The sequence below is a fragment of the Triticum dicoccoides genome, chromosome 2B (genome assembly GCF_002162155.2).
Source record: "Triticum dicoccoides isolate Atlit2015 ecotype Zavitan chromosome 2B, WEW_v2.0, whole genome shotgun sequence".
NCBI lineage: Eukaryota > Viridiplantae > Streptophyta > Magnoliopsida > Poales > Poaceae > Triticum > Triticum dicoccoides.
In genome coordinates this window covers 714,152,915-714,160,984 of record NC_041383.1, presented here as the reverse complement: position 1 = coordinate 714,160,984, position 8,070 = coordinate 714,152,915, and positions in this window count along the sequence as shown.

Here is an 8,070-nt window from a genome sequence, read left to right as displayed (position 1 = left end):
ATATGAGGACCTGTTTCCGAGACAGACGTGTATTCTGACTGATTCTTGGTTCTGACCAAAATGTTGCGGATCTGATTCTTGGGATTCACTACCATATGCTGTCAATTCACAGCGTACTACCTTGTACCAATGTCTTATTGAGGAATATTTGCTCGGCTTGAGCTTGAAACTTTCATCGGACAGCTGGCTAAAGAAGACTGGGTATCATGCTTCAGAAGCTTACCCCTTTAAAGACTTTACTGGGGAAAGACTCAGTACCTTATGCTGGAAGCTTTTGCGGTTGCTTACTGAACAAAGCAGAGTACCTTGCGCGAGAAATCATCCAAATATCATACTGAGGAAGATAGATGAATCTTGCCTTGGAAGCTTCTCTGGTATATTGTGAGGGAAAAGTGGCTTGCTTACACCAGAAACTTCTTATTGTGATATGCGGACCGAGTACCACATATACATACCATCTGAATATTTCTGATGTTGATTTCTTGTATGAAACAGGGTTTTACTAGACTATCCTCCTTTCAGAGTATATGCCATATTTTTGCTTGCTTCCAGGTACATTGAGTTCCAAAATCATCCTCAATGAAAAATTAAACTTGTATCTGAGCCATACCTTTGATAATATTCTGTCAACCTTGCACACAATTTATCTTTCCTGCTGATTTAATCATTTTGTTGTGATGGGTGCACGCTAATGCAAACTTGATACTGACGGTCCATCCAGGATTTCTTTTGCATTCAGACGAGATATTCCAATTTTCATTGCAGTCGGCTGATAATTCCATTCTGTTTAACTGAGTTTCCAAATATATGCATTTCTTGCTGACTCTTCGGGTCAAGTGTCGGCTGACGGGCAACTCTAATAGGGAAAAAATTTGTAACACCGAAGGCCCAAAGAAAGGAACAACAGAAATGACTAAAACAAAAGCACACAAGCATACTACTAAGATAATTAATCAAGAAATCATCACATATTACTGCTACTCACACAATAATATGCATGCACACCTAAGCACACAAATCTCGCAGAAACACCGGTATTACGATCTAGCATGCTGTGACGATGTGCACGAGGACGAATAAATGTGTGGAAGAGTTGGTGTAAACAGCGCTACACCAAGTGCTAGCTTATCCAGGTGGCAACCTGAACTAGCTCGGAGGCGAGGACGTACTCGGTAATCATGCAGTAGGACACGAAGGTCGCAACCACATTATTATCAAGCGGACGGAGAAAGATCCGTACTTGTCCAAGAAATAGGATAGCAGGGGAAAACTGAGGCTGCTGAAATTACCCTTTCTTGATAACTAAGATCATTAAGGGTTGCCAACACAACAAAATAAAAGAATGATCTAGGATGGAAGCATGTCTATCACCGAAATGATAGGCGGGACTGAAGGAAAGACATCAGCGCGATGCCTGAGCACCATTTTGCAAATAGTGTCAGGATCACTTGGCATCACTCTGCTGGGACAGAATTAACACCAAACACCAAAAGAAAAAGGAACTGGAGAAATGCAAAGGTTGAGCTGTAGTGGATCCGAATCGATGCCAGCTACACTCACCAGATAAACCGTTATCACGAATACTAAGGCTATATGCATGCTATGCGACAAACAAATGCAGCAATCAAGTGCAACAAACCAACTGGGGTCTATACTACCGCTTTCTAACGTTCACGCGGTCTAGAGCGTCCTACAGCCAGACCTGCTCTGATACCAAGCGCTGTGGCACCCCGGCTCAGAGAAAATCAGAACGCCCCGTATTCCAGCCCAGAGATCGAGGAGAAGTCTTCTGGAATACGACACTGCTTAGCATAGAACAAACCAGCCTTCTATTTATTACATGAATATGAATACAAGGTCTCCGATATTACAATGAATAACATCGGTACGGCGACACTACGCCATCCTCAGTTGCTCTATGCAAGCAGCAGAACAACTCGAAGCAGCGGAATAACTCTAGCAGCGGAACAACGGCAACCGTGGTGTACTCCACTCCGCAGGGGCTCTGGCTGGAACGCTTATCCTAGCTTGCACGGACGGAAACCACGACAAGCAAGCAATCAAATCCCGAATGACCTGCAAGCTGGCATGACACGCCAGGTCAGTAAATTGAATGTACTTGCAAGCTCACAATAATCCGGAAGCATTCAAGGCAGACAACAGCATGGCAATTACAGGTTAAACAGGAGTTATCATGAGATCATCAGAATAACATGGCATGACCATCATAAACATGATACAACTATCACAAGATGAACATATTAAACCGACAATACTAGCATGCAACATGAAACCACTATATGCACCACTTATCCTACTCGGGCTACCTCGTAACTCACACATGCATCACTTACCAACCTCGGACATCACACGATCATCTCAGGATCAAATCAAGCTTGGTATAAACAATACTGTAGCGATCATTAAATAACCACAAGGAGCTTGACCTTTACCCACGATTCTCGTACAACATCACGAATATACAACAACTCGGTATCCTCGATACCATTGTGATCCTTGGGGCGATCACAACCCGACCAACACTTGGCCCGTGATCCTTACGGCGATCACCACCCGACCAACACTTGGCCCGTGATCCTTACGGTGATCACAACCCGACCAACACTTGGCCAACTCATCTCACTGTTATTAAGCACATTATTCTTATTACTGTTGACTCATGGTGTGACCTTCTTTCGACCTGGTCCCTTATCCGCGGGCGTGGCTATCGATAGATTTAATATACACTCTACAGAGGTTAGTACACTGTACCCACACTACTAAACCCATGGCCTCGCACTCCCATTCGGGTGGACCAACGGCGTTCCGACAAAACCACTCTATTGTCATGACACTCTCCCGGCCACTCCGACTCACTCCTCACTGAGCTGAGTCATGGGTGGCCCCATGCCTACCTCCAGACACAACGACCACCGTCGTGGCCCAAAACATAAACGATCCCACACGGGGATCCGCCGGCTATAACAACTACGAGCATACAAGGTTATGCTCCGCCTACCTGATTAGGGTAGCGTGCGCCCATAACCTTCCCTCGTTGGAGGCACCGGCGAGAGGCACAACAATAGACCCAGTTAGGACCGTCCCATACCGGTAAGCGTGGTTGCACTGGTCAGCATCGATTCAGCGACGCCATGACTCAGCCAACAAATGTTCAAGTTCAATTTAATCCAGTTAACTTGAATGCAAATATGCTGAGCCATGATAAAATAACATGATGCCAACAATAATACATGAACATGATATCAACATCATCATGAGGGTATCACATAACCATCCACCATATCAACAATAAATCATATCCACTGAGCATGGCATACTGACTAGCATGACCATCTCCAACATCAACCTGTACTATTAGCAAGCATAAACATATGAAAGGAAATACTAGCAGGTATAACATGATCACAGAGTACAAAACAATATAGCACAAAAGTGAACATGCAACTCTAAAATCACCAGACAACGATAACCATCTTTTCAACGAACAAACATTTATTAAATATTGAAGTTGAAAACCATGGCTACTGCATGACTATCATGCAAGTGGGTATTGTGGCTTGCCAGGGGATGAAGAAGGCACCGGGGAGAAGTGTTAGAAGCTCGCGGAAAGAATCGTCAGAAAACGTTCTCTCTCAGAGGGGGCTGATTAAGGGCAGGGGCAAAATGGTCATTTTCACAGTGTTAAACCATAGTGAAAGTGTGACCAACAGAACAGGCTCAACGAAACGAAGAAGTGAACTTTGGATTCACCTCAAACGGAGTTACGGATAAAAAGATATGGAAGTTTTTCTGCCAGGGACCCATCTGTAATGAAAATATATTCAACCAAGGGCCTGAACAAAAAAAAGTGAAAGCGCATTCGGGGAAATACGTTTTCACCTTATCCAAAAGAACAGTGGCGGGGCTGACATGTGCGGGTCCCACAGGTGGGGCCCGTCACTTATCCACCTGGCGCTGACTGGGTCAGCGCCCACCCGCCGACAGGTGGGGCCGAGGGGCCCATGCGCTAGTCAACGCCCACCTCCCGCTCCTTCTCTTTCTTCCCCGACGCGGGCAAAGAACAGAGGGAGGGGTCGCCGGCGCCGGTGATCGCCTGGTCGACTCCGGCCACCTCCAGTGGAGCACGGACCACTGGAGTGCTCAGGACGGTGAGGCGCACCCGCCTGTTGGGTCTGCCCATGCCGGAGAACCACGGAGCAGACGAAACAGGGAGCCGCGGCGGAGGGGCTTCGTGTTGGGGAACGTAGCATAAAATAAAAAATTTCCTACGTTCACCAAGATCAATCTATGGAGTCATCTAGCAACGAGAGAGGGGAGTGCATCTACATACCCTTGTAGATCGCGTGCGGAAGCGTTCAAGAGAACGGGGTTGAGGGAGTCGTACTCGTCGTGATCCAAATCACCGGACATCCTAGCGCCGAACGGACGGCACCTCTGCGTTCAACACACGTACGGTTGGGATGAAGTCTCCTCCTTCTTGATCTAGCAAGGGGAAAGGAGAAGTTGATGAAGATCCAGCAGCACGACGGCGTGGTGGAGGATGCAGCACGATCACGGCAGGGCTTCGCCAAGCTTCTACGAGAGAGAGGTGTAGCAGGGGAGAGGGAGGCGCCAAGACTTGGGGTCCAGCTGCCCACCCTCCCCCCTCCTTTATATAGCCCCACTAGGGGGGTGGCCCTAGGAGATACAATCTCCAAGGGGGGCGGCGACCAAGGGGGTGGCTTGCCCCCCAAGGCAAGTGGAGGCCCCCCCCACCCTAGGGTTTCCAACCCTAGGCGCAGGGGGGCCCAGGGGGGCGCACCAGCCCACCAAGGGCTGGTTCCCCTCCCCACTTCATCCCACGGGGCCCTCCGGGATAGGTGGCCCCACCCGGTGGACCCCCGGGACCCTTCCGGTGGTCCCGGTACAATACCGGTGACCCCTGAAACTCTCCCGATGGCCGAAACTGCACTTCCTATATATAATTCTTCACCTCTGGACCATTCTAGAACTCCTCGTGACGTCCGGGACTCCGAACAACTTTCCGGTTACTGCATACTCGTATCTCTACAACCCTAGCGTCACCGAACCTTAAGTGTGTAGACCCTACGGGTTCGGGAGACATGCAGACATGACCGAGACGCCTCTCCGGTCAATAACCAACAGCGGGATATGGATACCCATGTTGGCTCCCACATGCTCCTCGATGATCTCATCGGATGAACCACGATGTCGAGGATTCAATCAATCCCGTATACAATTCCCTTTGTCAATCGGTACGTTACTTTCCCGAGACTCGATCGTCGGTATCCCAATACCTCGTTCAATCTCGTTACCGGCAAGTCACATTACTCATACCGTAATGCATGATCCCGTGACCAGACACTTGGTCACATTGAGCTCATTATGATGATGCATTACTGAGTGGGCCCAGAGATACCTCTCCGTCATACGGAGTGACAAATCTCAATCTCGATTCGTGCCAACCCAACAAACACTTTTGGAGATACCCGTAGTCCACCTTTATAGTCACCCAGTTACGTTGTGACGTTTGGCACACCCAAAGCACTATTACAGTATCCGGGAGTTGCACAATCTCATGGTCTAAGGAAATGATACTTGACATTTGAAAAAGCTCTAGCGAAATGAACTACACGATCTGTGTGCTATGCTTATGATTGGGTCTTGTCCATCACATCATTCTCCTAATGATGTGATCCCGTTATCAATGAAATCCAATGTCCATAGTCAGGAAACCATGACTATCTGTTGATCAACGAGCTAGTCAACTGGAGGCTCACTAGGGACTTGTTGTGGTCTATGTATTCACACATGTATTACGATTTCCGGATAATACAATTATAGCATGAACAATAGACAATTATCATGAACATAGAAATATAATAATAACCATTTTATTATTGCCTCTAGGGCATATTTCCAACACTTCGGGTGGAGATGGGGGCTTGTGGCAACAGGAGCTCCGGTGAGAGGATGAGAGGGCAGGGAGGTTCGCCGGAGTGGTGGAGGCCTATTGGTGGTGGTGGAGAGAGGGGAGGAGCTCGGGCTGCTCGGATTCGAGCTGAGCCCGACGGCAGCCAAGGCGGCGATGGCGGGCAGGAAGTGCTCCAGGAGCTCGGGCTAGTGGCTAGGCGGGGCTAGAGGAGAGCGAGGAGGCTGCTGGTGAGCTCGGGAGGGCTCGGGGATAGCTTAAATAGCCGCGGGCGAGGGAGGCCGAGCCGGCACCGCCGGCGACGCGTGTCCGGCGCCGCGGACGCATGTGCTCGTGCATGGACTCGGGCAAACGACGGAGAGGGCATAGGGGAGAGCTATCACGGGGCAGAGGAGGGCAAGGGGCGCAGGGAGGAAGACGACGGCGACAAATGGATCCAGAACTCCACTATGCTCTCGTATTCACGCGGCGGCGAGCGGCGGTGAGCTAGCTTCCAGAGGGGGAGAGGGGTCCAGGAGAACGGCGACGACGCGGGGAACACGCTGGACATGATCACGGGCTCTAAGATGACGAGAGGAGGAGGGGCTCCAGCACAAACAGTGCTCTGAACACGGCCACTGCATGCAGAGCGCGCCAACAGGCACGCCAGCTGCATGGTCACCACGAGACATGGCACATTAAATACTCTACAGCACCCAAAACGGTGTCTAGTGGTAAGTCCTTCGAAGGTTGGTTTAACTAGGTTAAACAGTCTCTGGTCAAATAGAAATAACCCTCTGAAGTTTACTGCAATAAACTTGATCGTGTACTGTTGCTCAACAGGGGTGTGATTGGGTCAAATGGAGTTGTCTAGGAGGTTGGGGTAAAGAAGGACTTACATCCTGGTAACTATGGATGGGTTTGGATCAAGATTTAACAGAGTTGCTTTGCAACTGCCAAATATGGTCCAGGATCAAGATTTGGATGATGCACTCTAATGAAGCATCAACTTGAGCTCAAATTGGGCAAGGCAGGGTCATATGGTCATATTATGATGCTGTAAAAAGATCATTCTAAATGGACAAACCAAATAGCACTTGCTTCACAAACATCTCTGCTGAACAGAAACTTGAAATAATTGTGGTGACCAAATGTATCAATGAAATGATGCCAAAATGGGTGGAGAGATGTTTTATGGTTGGACGAATGATATGGTAATTTATCAGGATTTTTGAAGCAATATAAAATATACTTGCTTCACAACCTGAAAATTTTGCCAGAAACAAAGATTTGCTCCTGTTCTCACATATATTATTGGATGGGGCTTCAAATGGGTGGAGGGGGTCAAAATGAGCACATTAAGGAGTGTGCAAAAGTTCAACTCATTTGACTACTCCTAGCTAGTACTTCCTTTACAAAGCCTTCTGTCTGACAGAAACTTTGAAAATTCACTGAGGAAGATTGGCTAGGCAAATAAATTTGAACTTGTGCATGGGGCAATTATTTGGACATATAAACATGCCCAAAAAGGTTGGGAGTCAATAGGAGTAATATAAATGACACTTCCTTCACAAAGTGCCATTCAGGGCAGAATAGTAAATGAAGTATTGGAGGATTATTTTTGAACATGGCAATGAAACGTTTTTCCGTATTTTATCAATATATGACCCAAACAATTTATGAGAATTATTTGGGAATTTTAGGAGTGATGGAGATATAGGTTGCTTCACAACCTAGGGCAATTGGAGTTATTCCTTTAATAGAAAAGGAATATTCTCAATAAAAAGAATATTGGGATTTGGGGTAGGATGGAAATGACAGGGTCTAGGGAAGGATTTGGGAATGACAAGCCACTCTGGAAACAAAGAAGAGGGCATCTTCTTCAGTTTCCAGACCACAAAGCCATGGAAAAAAGTAAACTCAGACAAAAGCCTCGGAAAAACAAAAGAAAAAGAAGGGGCCAAAAATCAGGCTGTCACAATTCGCCCCCTGACTGCTGGGACCCACGAGCTACATCTTCGCACGCAAGGAAGTGCGTCCAGGAAAAAAACGATTCGCCCCCCTGACTGCTGGGACCCACCAGCTACATCTTCGCACGCAAGGAAGTGCGTCCGGAAAAAAATGCTTCGCCCCCCGAC